The 11,632-nt window shown below is 40.3% G+C and overlaps 1 pseudogene; it reads right to left on the reverse strand.

Annotated features, from left to right (window-relative positions):
* The window catches only part of LOC134077985 (zinc finger BED domain-containing protein 4-like), a 66,040-nt pseudogene that overhangs the window by 39,417 nt on the left and 14,991 nt on the right, over positions 1–11,632 (reverse strand).

Genomic DNA, 11,632 nt, shown 5'->3' on the forward strand with positions numbered 1-11,632 from the left:
TATTTGAACAATAAAAAAGGTCAGGGGAATCTTTGTGTGTGTGTGTGTGTGTGTGTGGGGGGGGGTGTATCTGAAAACATTTAACATTTTCACTGAATGACACAAGAGATGAGAGCGATAAGCCACACAGACACGCAGCTTCATACACCTTCACCTAAAGCCGCAGGCTGCCAAACCACACATGCTATGGTTCAAGCAAAAATGGTTCCAGGCAAACCAGGAGGGGTGGTGTGTGAGTGGCTTCACAGACACTAAACGTACACTTCAGAGAAAGACAGATTCTGCACAGCCAACTTCTCCAAACCACGGTGAGCACTCCCTCTGCTCATCTCTGGTGGCTCTTATCAAACGCACCTTCACACGGAATAAAAAAGGGGATGAGAGGAGATGGGAGCCACACGTTTAAACGGGCAACTTGAGTACTCGGGGGAGAGGAGGAACGGGTCCTCCTCTCCCAGACAGTCACAGCAGGGGAGGGACTAACTATAGCCACATCAATGACTAACAGTCTCAGCACGGACACCTCCCCTCACTTTGAAACGGAAATAAATTAAACAACAAAGAGGACACTGACATTCAGAGCCTTTCAGTTTGTTGCTGCTGCTAACGGCACATAGCGTGACCATAACGCAGACGCGCGTCGCAGTCGGTTTATCGAGCATGCGCCTGGTGCTCGTGTTTTTTTTTCTCTCCGTCGCCGAAACATCTGTGAAAACTCGACAGGAGAACCTATTCTGCCCTCCTCCACAAAAAAGTTACATTTTTTTCCGTAGATTTGGCCCTTATCACCACACAACTCTGACAAACGGCCTGTCAACAGGAAGGGAGAGACTCATCTTACTCATCTTCGTCCTGTGTGGCATTCCACACCCAATCAATAACAAAGGATGAAAAAATACACTGTGGAAAGTCTCAGTCACTCAGGCAAGGCAAAAACATTGACAAATGATTTTGTGGCACTTATGACAGCAATGTGCTTTATAGAAGAGAGAAAGGGGAAAGGTGGGAGGAATAAAGACAAAGTAGAGTGCTTGCAGCAGGGCTTGACATTAATGGTTGCCCTTGGCTACCAAATTGTTACAAGTGGCAGACAGTTTTGGTTGGCTTTGGGAACCAAAACCTCATGCCTGGTTGCCAAGCTGGCAACCACCTTAAACCACTTTTGAAAGTTAACATTGCGCCCTGGCTTGCAGTGCCACAAGATCCTGAAGGAGAAACAGAGACCTAGGAGCCCATCTTAAATTTGCTTTGTTAATCACCTTTCCTTCAAAGTGTTTTTATTTTTCACCATCCACCTTTATCTTAGCTATAGTCACCAGGATTTATGATATAAACTTTCACTCCACAGACAGTATATGGCAAGTCACACCGTCTTCCCTCACTTTAAAAAAAGGAATGTTATAAATTCATAACCTACCTGAGAAGCTTTCAGAGGTGGAAATAGAGCAACATGCCTTGTTATCACATGGAAGGCCAAAAAAAGCAAGAATTCTTAAGAGGAGTGAAAAGTTTCCAAAGGTCAAGTATTAATCAAGCTCATTACCTGTGGAAGAGGGTGGACTCCTCTCAGCCTGAGCTAACTGTTTCTGCATCCACTTTAACCTCTGTTTTCTTTTCAAAGCACCAAAAGATTCTCATGGGGTGGGTGTCCTCTCCTTTTTAATTGCCGGTGGGATAAGTGAGCTTTAAGGGTCCACCTGGGAGTTTGGCGCAGAGGGAGGACGATGAGCGGTCACACTAGGCAGAGCCGTAGTACTTCCTGAATAACCAATATGGAAGCCACCTGGCTTTTACAGTTACGAAATGTAAATATCATTCAGTCCATTTCATTAGAGCATTGATTTGCCTCTCTGAAGCGCCGTTTTGGGATAAGTGTCTGCCATTAGAAACGATTAAAGCCATGGCAGCAAAACCGTGTGAAAACAACAGAAATGCTGGGGGTGGTGTGGGGGGTGAATGGAGAGAGTGAGGGAGCTAGAGAGAGGGAGAGAGAGAATCCAGCTTACTGACCACAGGGACTGGTAGCCGCTACTTGATCCAGTAAATACTGTGAAAGAAGAGAGTGAGCGAGACAGGGAGGGAGGGCTGCAGCGGTTTAAATCTGAACCCTCTGTGTGATGGGCAGTCTCCTCTGTTCCGTCTGCAGAGAGCAGAACCCAGAGTCCTCCACTGTTCTAATTCCAGAACTTCAGCAGAGCTCAGAGCTCTTATTGGAACCGGAGCTCACACAGCGGAAAGACAGAGATAAGCCTGAACAGACACAGACCTTTCATTTATTGGAAAAATATTAGCCAATCGTTACAGTAAATGTCTCTAGGAAATATTTTTGCTGTCGATAGAAAAACAACAGGATAATAGTTTATTGGTGTTGCATGAAGACAGATGCCAAAGTATGGCAAAAGCAATGCATTTTGACTTGTGTACAACTCTGACTGCTTAAAACACAAAATAACAAAACAGTAAGGATCATGCGATTAAATGTTTGTTTCAACAGTTTTGCCACTTACAATGTGGGGAATAGGGATTTGTATTGTATTACAAAAATAAAAATTAAATAATATAACTTGAAAAAATAACAATTAGTATTGTAAGTGAAGTGGACATTCTAAAATCTAGTATGCGTCATATTAATGAAGAACTTTAGAGGAGCAGAGGAAAAGGAATTTGTATATATATTTTTAAATTATATGTGGTCAGAGAGATTTCTGATAAGATATTTTTTTGATAAGTCATCTGTATAACTTTGACTCCTAAATATACCACAAAACACAAAATTATTTAACAAAATGCGGCTTAATTCTAAGAGGCATCAAAAATCATTTGGATATAAACTATTTTACAACTAGCATAAATGGTGTTCCAATCTGTTCCAACTCTACTGTGAAATGACCTAAAGACACAAAACACATGGTTTGTGATGCTGGCATGTGGGCAATGCCAAGCTTTAAAGACTGTATTGTAGTCATTAGGAGAACATGCGGGTTGGCAGACTCTTGGCAACACTCTGCCAGTGAAATTTGAAAGCACAAATCTCAAACAGAAACCACAAATCTCAAACAGAATTTGTCTAATTCCAGAGAAAATGTTTGTTTTCGTTGTGTGTGCAGTAAAGTTTGAATCAAATTTGTTTGTTATTAATGCGTGGCTATACTCCACCTACATATGTTTCATCTATGTAAACTACACAGTATCTCGATGTGATTCACTTAATTGACATTATGATTTTCTGAACAATAATTCTTTAATAATTACCTAACATACACAATAGGCACATAAGGACTCTTTCTCTTTCTCTCTCTCTTGCTTTCTCTCACACACATAGAATGCTCTAAGGGGAGTCCAGGCTGTAAATGTGCACAATATTCCACATTATATACATGTCATTTCAGAGCGTGTTTAGAGTGACGCTGTGTCAAATCTGTGTGACAGATTTAGGTGAAAGCCGGTGAAGGGGGCCGGCATGGGGAAAGCAGCGTGGGGTTGACTCAGACACCCTATAGAAGAGCTCCTGCAGGCAAAAAAGAGCCCTGCTCAAATACAACACACACACACACGCACACACACAGAGCTGTGTCTGTCAACAATGTCCACCAGTACTGGCAAGAGGGTACTTGGCAGAAATATTTTCCTCAAGCTTTTGTACCATTTTGATTTTTGCCTGACAATTACATACATTTAAACCACATTCAGTATGGAACTAAAATGTTTAAGGTATTATAAAAAATGACTGATACACTCAAGTACCTAATGTTTAAAAATCTTTCAATGTAAAATGGAGGTTATATCCGTTCACTCTTGGCAAACCTCAATACAAGGAATCCTCAATGGTATCTACTAAGAGCGAGGTCCTCATATGTATGTGTCACTGAACCTCACTCAGTCTCCCTTTATTTCCTGTTCAATGTCTCCCTCATTTGGCCATTTACAGGAGGCTTCATGGATTTTTGACCAAGTTTCACTGAACCCACTCAAACTAATCCAAAACAAACTAAAAAAAGTAGTAAAAGATGTATTTAAAAATGTCCAACACATTTAAAGGAATCTGGCCGGTGATCCGCCTTCCATCACACTATGGTGAAACAAATAGATTCGTGACATCTCATGCGACATATTTTAGACTTTGGCATAGAGGTGGCATCAATTCGAAGACATGTGAAATTTTACAAAGATAAATAAATGCCTCAGTCTCAGTGTTTATGACATACTACCCTTGATATACAGTATACAGCTTGGATATCTCAAACGATGAGAAATCCAACCATAGCTATATCTGTTTAGAAACAGATATTAAATTAATTTCCAACAATTATCTGTTAATAACAAACAACAACCCAATTAAAGTACTAACTTTCAATAAGGCAACCTCAATCAAAGTAAACATAAAATGGACCTTCACCACTAGAGCTAAGCCAAGTCTGACATCTAGTGGAAAGAGTGGAGGAAGGTGGCCAACACTATAAAGCCATTACAATTATGAGTGTATTGAAAAACAAGCAATGCCAATGCAGGTATCAGTTTCCCACTGTGGTGTAATAGGGCTTCATGTAAAATTATTTGTGGAAACTAGAAATGTTGCACTTCCAGTCATACTGTTCAAAAGCTGTTTAAACTATTACATGTAAGGTATGGATAAAGCTTTCTCCTGACACTATTCCTGACATAAGCCTAAGAATAAGCCTTGAACAGCCAATTTATGCTCTTTAGACAGTGTCCTACCAGAAACATTAACAACTTATTTCTCACTCTTAGAACTTGATAGTGTGATACTGACAACTATACTTTCAGTCATGGAATAGTTGTTTTTCCACCCCATATGTCAGCATTATTTGTGACTTTAAAATAAACAAAATTAGCTTTTGTCTTTTTCTTTTACTTCCAGTGAGTATACTTCGGTAAGTCTGCCTCCACACATAACAAAACCCCAAAAAATTATGTTATTTGCAATAAGGTGGAATGACAGGACAAAGTATTGAACATGCCTGCCTACTGAAAAACTTTGTAGGAAAACCTTAGTTTGTCATCAAGACCTCAAGACGGTAATGCTCCTGTATGACGAAACTCATCAATCGCAGTAATCAGGCGTGATTTTGGCTCATTCTTCTAAACTGATTTTAAATCTGGAAGATTCCAGGGGTCCCTCTTGTGAATCCTTATCTTTAGTTCCCTCAAGAAATGGTCAATTGGATTGAAGTCAGGACCTTGATTTCCTTTCTCTTAAACCAACTGAGAGTTTCCTTCGCTGTATGCTTTGGATCGTTGTCCTGCTGGAAGGTCTACCCACATCTCATCCTAATCATCCTGGTGGATGGCAAGATTCACTCAGAAAAAAAATAAAATAAAATAAAATACTCCATTCATTGTTCCTTCAACTATGAAATCTGCCACAACCAAGAGATGAAACACAGCCCCACACCACGATGCCTCCACCTCCAAAACTCACTGTTGGCTTGGTATTTTTAGGGTAATGTGCAGTGAGTTCAATTTTACATTCTCTCAGTATTTCATAGGCTTATCCAAATGATATGTAGCAAACTTTAAATGAGCTTCAATGCAATTTCACTCAAGTCATCATTGCCCTCGGACAGTTTCAACTGATCAGAAATTGGACAATTTTAACATGATATTTTGTTATGCAAATTATTTTTTTTACTTTTTAGAGTGCATGAAAATCTTATTTTTCTTTTTCTTCTAACGAATTTGTGTGTTTAATGCGGCTTCAACTGTTTAATGTAAAGACTTCATTCAAACTGCACTGCGTAGGTCTTACTTAAGTGACTTCAGCTATGTATTTTTCAACTTTGTAACTTTTATACTTTTTGAACTATTAAATAAAAACTATTAAAATTTCCCCATAAACTTAACATTGCGCCGCCATGTTGGATTTCAACAACCAGCTACTTCACTGGCATGGTAAGCTAGTCCGTAGCTAACTACCATTTGGGCAAACTGACATGGCTAAGCATGACACCAAGGTGATAGAGCCACGCTAAGCAGCGCCACAAGGGTCTTGGAAATGTATTATTAAGGTGGAAAAACTACATTTTCATGCACTCGTAATTCCCTGGAATTACTTACTCTAGTTATTATTTGTCAATTTGTTTTGTTGTCTGTCTTGTATGTCTTGGTGTCACGGGTGCGCTGGCGATTACGATGCTCCATCCGGCATCTTTTATCTTGCGTCATCTTGTTATTTTGTAAATTTGCTTGTTCATGTCTCGATTAGGGATCGACCAATATGTTTTTTTCAGGGCCGATACCGATAATTGTGAAATTGGGAAGCCGATAACCGATATGTGAAACCGATATGTGACCCTGTAAAGCGGAACCAGTCGTTTCGGTAAAATTAATTAAATTAAGTTATTGTGCTCACGTGAACGGTCATAAACTAAGCTTTCCAACGATATGTATATCGAGGGTTTTACACAAACTATCGCTAAGATAACAGCATCCAAAGTTGACATGGTTCTCCTGTCACGATATGCCAGAAGAGGAGAAATCACCTTTTTAAGCAGCGCGTGCACAACGGGAATGACAGCAAATGTGTTGAATCTTCGCCGGGTTTAACAGTCAAAACGTATGTTTTTCCGTGAAATGCGTTCACGATATGAAACTGTAGACTGTATACAGTCGAATGAGGCGAAAACGTGAAATTCAACATTTTAACCCGGAAGTTTGTTATTGTTGATTTTCTCAAAATAACGTTGTGCGCAAAACGACTGATTTCGCTATGAATGGTCACATATATGTAAAAATTATAATTCACATGAAAGTAAAAATAGAACTGACACAAACCACAATTCAAATCTATCAAGCCTACAGTGGGTACGGGTTGAGAATGCACCTTCTCCCGCGGGACTCCCGAAGAGATCCCGCAGGCCGTCAAGCCGATTTTTTTCGAGGCTAAGGCAATGTACCCAAACAACCACCAGGTGGCAGAAAGTTTCATCCCGCATTTCAAAATGATGAAGACCGCATATCCGTCAATAGTCGACTCCTTAATCTCATTTAATCATTACAATGAAGGTGATGACTGGCGAAATTATTCAAACGACGTTTCAATGAACCATTGTTGAAATGAATGAAAATGGTTATAGAAAATCGCCTACAGCCTAACGCCGACACAGCTGATTCTTTGATTGATTCTAAGCTGTTTTGATGTAGGGGATGGGTAAACTGGCGCGCTACAAACATGCTACCAATCAAATGTAATATTAGTAGGACTAGCCTACTTAGACACTTTAGTCATAGGCAACGTTGCCATGTTAATTTGGGCTAGAAGTGCTTGCTTGTGGTGGCGCTCCTGTCCGCTGCTTCTCCCGAATTGTGTGGCAAATTTGTCAGCAATCAGCTGACCGACAGAAAAAGAAAGCAAACGTTGCTGCGGAAATGCTTGCTAATTTGATGTGTTTAAACATAGAGCCATACAATTAGGTGTGTCTGTTATTATGATAATTTTCGAGCATAACTGCTTGTCCATAGCTCAGTGACAGGTGTTAATAGCCTTGCCATAAGCACTGCTGCAGGTGCTTCTTTTATTATGCGGTTAGAGCATAAGCGCTTACTCATATAGACTATAACTCAGGGACAGGTGCAAAACCACCAACTGGGATGGATCGAAGGGCAAGCAAGCACTGCCACACAACGTGAAGGCCTTTGTGTTGTCAACACTAAACAGAAAGTTTCCTACGATGGGGAAAAGTGTCCGCAAGGACTGCATCGATAAGATCAACGAATACAGTAATGTTTTACAACCCAGCTGGTATCCGCTGTTCATTCCGACATATCCCGCGGTAGGCCTAGGCCTATTTAACTTTTTTTTTTTTCAAACAACGTGCCATTCCGACATGAGGTCATTAATAGGCTATTAATGTCATAACTATTAGGCTATCATTAGGCTTACTATGCATGGCTGTAGGCAGCTATGAGGCCACTGAGATCTGGACCTCATCGGTTTTGTGAAAGCCGATTGGAAATACATACGTTTAGAGCGAACGTTTCAACTATGTTTGCCATGGTAGACAAAAACACTAAAATAAAACAATAGCCTAAAAAATAACTGCATGCGTAATGGACACGGCTCTATATCCTAAATAATTTTCGAGGTTCGCCATTTGGTAATATGACCTATCCTTACTGACAATAATTTAGATTGAGCACAACTAAAGTTGCACGAAGGCAAAATACAGTCCTAAAAGCCTATTCTATATAGCCTGGCCAATATTGAAGATGTGCAAAAGCAGCATTTGCGTGCGTGCTTGCCGGTGAGCCTACAAAAATGAGCATAACATCTGATTATTAAAGTATGGCTATAGGATATAGGCTGGAGAAGAGTTGGTTTAAAATTCAAGTGTAGTAAAAAAGTTTGTGCACATCCCCGGTCAAGGTGCAGAACAAGAGTAGGCTAAATCATAAAAAAATGACTTGAATTCCTTCTTTTTTGATTTGATTTTATTATCGTGTGGTCTTCTTCAGATTAAAATTCAAGTACGTGCGCTATTTAACCCCTCGAGACCGACTGCAGTCTGCTGACACAGCCAGACGACTCTCCCAACCCATTCATTCGTTTTGGCCGATATAACCCATTCATTCGTTTTGTGCGTATATAGATTCCTGCATGCTGCATTACCGCGACCCTTAGCCTACCTTGTGGATGATTTTTTCTCATTGGAATACAGCAGGACAGAATGCCTTTTATCTAACAAACGCAAAAGCTGAGATTGTTGGAAGGACTAGGCTACTCAACAAACTTGTTTTTCGTTTCTGGGAGATCTCGTTATCGTTTTGGATTGTCGGATTTTTATACTTATTGTTTGGACTTATGGACAATGAACTTTGAGAGGTGGTTGTTAGTGCTTTACAAAGCTTTGTGTTAATAAGTGTCGGTCCTCCTATCCTTCAGCTCACTGCGCGATGCAGTTGCGCATAGTGGCCACGAAGTCATTAACTGTTTACGACACAATACATGATATTTGTGTTTTTCGTTTCTTAGATTTAATGCATGTTTGACATGTAAACAGGCCTTCAGTCCGTTAACTTAAGGCCTTCTTTTGCATGGGGTTGCTCGCATCCGCCCGTAACCTAGACTATTATGTGCGTAGTGGCTGCATACTCTTGATTATAATAAGAGGCAAATTGTTACAGGACAACTTAAACTGACTTCCCCAATGCTTCCCCGCAGCACATTACATTTTAATATAGGCTAATATAGGATGAACAAAGTCTATGCTATATTAAATCCAGTAGCCTAATAATTCTATGTGCCACGTCCGATTTCGCAAGTGATGTAGTAGGCTACGTTTAAACATCGACAAACGTCTGTGAGACTACCCATTTCATGAAGAGCAATTGTCTTGTGCGATCATTCCCCCTCCCCCACACTTGTCTAACCAGTTCACTAGACATTATAGCCTACCTATATGCGGCATTGAGGACGATTGCCTCCCTCCCCCCTCTCTCTCGACAGACACTTCCTGACACTAGGGCTCGGGATCATGACATCAAAACTTCGCGGGCACAGCCACATTGGCAGCTTCACTCCTTAGTTTACTATGGATTACTATGGATTTACTCCCGCCTTTTAGTGTGTTCCTGTTACTTAGTTTTTGCCTTCTTGGTAGTATGTTGCTGTGTAGTGGGGTGTAACAGTGCAACCCACGATCGCAAGAGGAAAAGAATAAATCGCTACTATATTTCTGCTTCTTGTCTTGTGCATCTGAATGAATGGATATTACGTTCAGTGCGCTACCAAATGGCGGCGATATTCCTAGAATGCAAGGCGTGTGCCCGAGCCCTATTATGTAAATGTAAAAATGTGTGTGTGTGTGTGTGTGTGTGTGTGTGTGCGCTGAACCACGAATTCACATATTAACTTTTCTTTTCAGCAGACATCGCAATCATAAAAAAATCGCAAAACTTTTAAATAAAAATAATGCCTCTTGTCTTAATGGGTTCCGGAGGTTCGTAGAGTAAGTTTTGAACCCCGGTCGCTGACGTATGATTAAGATGCCTCAACCAGTTACGCCACAGTTCGAGTGTCAATCTCTTCGCACTTAGCCAAGAAATATAAAGGATTCAGTCAGTCGAGTTCATTTATTCGCGGCATGCACTTGAAACGCCGATCAAAAGTTCTGACATGTTAAACTGACGTTAGTCATTAATTCACCACATGATAAAATGCTGTTATATTGATGCACAGTAGCCCACGGTAGTCTATGTCTATCTCTGAATCAACATGAACATGCATAATGAGATCCATATATTCTAAGTTGCTAGAAACTTCTTTTGCAGAGCTAGGCCTACTAGTCGATGGTTACAATGAATCACCCTCACTGCCCTATCGCATATCTGACCATCCATTGTTACAATGTTACAAAATGCGCGATCTTCTCCATGCATGTAGCCTACGGTTATAAGTAAAGTGACATGATAGGCATGTAGGCCTATTAAAGATATTTCTGTTAAATACATTTTATTTTCAGTTGTCAAAAGTGGTGGGGACAAAATCTGTGATAAAGTGCTGGGTAAGCTACCCAGCGTCGCCGGTTAAAATGAACATGCCTCCGTTTTAAAATAGCCTATAGGCCTACACATTTCTAAGTATTCCTAGCATAAATGTAGCCTAAATGTCCATCTTGTCCATCTCTTTCGTCTTCGCCTTGACAATAATAGCCTATTCACGGAAATGCGGTCTTGTAACCGTAATGAATTAATGAATTAATCTAAGGTTGCCATATCGAGTCTTTCAGGTTGAATTGAAGGCTTCTAAAACCATTTTCATTAATTTCAACAATGGTTTATTGAAACGTCGTTTGATTATATTTTCGCCAGTCATCACCTTCATTTTAATGATTAAATGAGACGGATTAAATGAGACGGATATGCGGAGCATTTCTCTCCCTCTCCATTGACCAAAACGTTGCTCTGGCATCTCTGCTGGACTGACTGAGTTATAGGCTACGTCGAGTGAGAGAGCCAGCTGTGAGGTACGCTGTAAAACATTCGAAAACTCTGAAACTGCAATCTGACATGCCGAGCGTGATGTCTCTTTTCTCCGCTTGTCACCAGCGCGGTGTCTTCGGGTTTTTCCGTGTTTTCCGGTATGAGCCGAACCTTCATTTTATTAAGGCGGTCTTATGTTGCCCCCTTGCGGTTGCAGTTTTAATTAAAGTCCCGATGCTTCGGGAGTCCCGATGTGCGGGAAAGAAAGGAGCATTCTCAACCCGTACCATCTGTATGTTTAATTCACAAATTCACCAATGCTGTAGGCCTACTAAACGGTACAGAACAGTAGATGAAAATGAAAAGTGCAGGGAGCTGCCAGCAGCATTTGTACAATAAAATCAAATGTAAATAGAAATGAATAAAACAATAAATAAATACCACTCCCTGTTGTCATATAACAATGTCAATTTATATTAGTTTACAACCATTTCTCATGGGAAAATAAATTAAAGTACTCTCTGAAGTTTACTAATCTGTGAACTAAGTTTAGTAAACAGTAAATTAAAAAGAAAAGAGCAGGGAGCTGCGGTTATTATAACAATTTCACAATTAACCATTTTTAAATTCTGCTATTAATGTCCAGACCTAATATTCCCAATTTAGAAGGATAATGTTGTAGTGGAGGAAGCAC

Source organism: Sardina pilchardus, chromosome 4 (genome assembly GCF_963854185.1).
Source record: "Sardina pilchardus chromosome 4, fSarPil1.1, whole genome shotgun sequence".
In the NCBI taxonomy this organism is placed as follows: Eukaryota; Metazoa; Chordata; class Actinopteri; order Clupeiformes; family Clupeidae; genus Sardina; species Sardina pilchardus.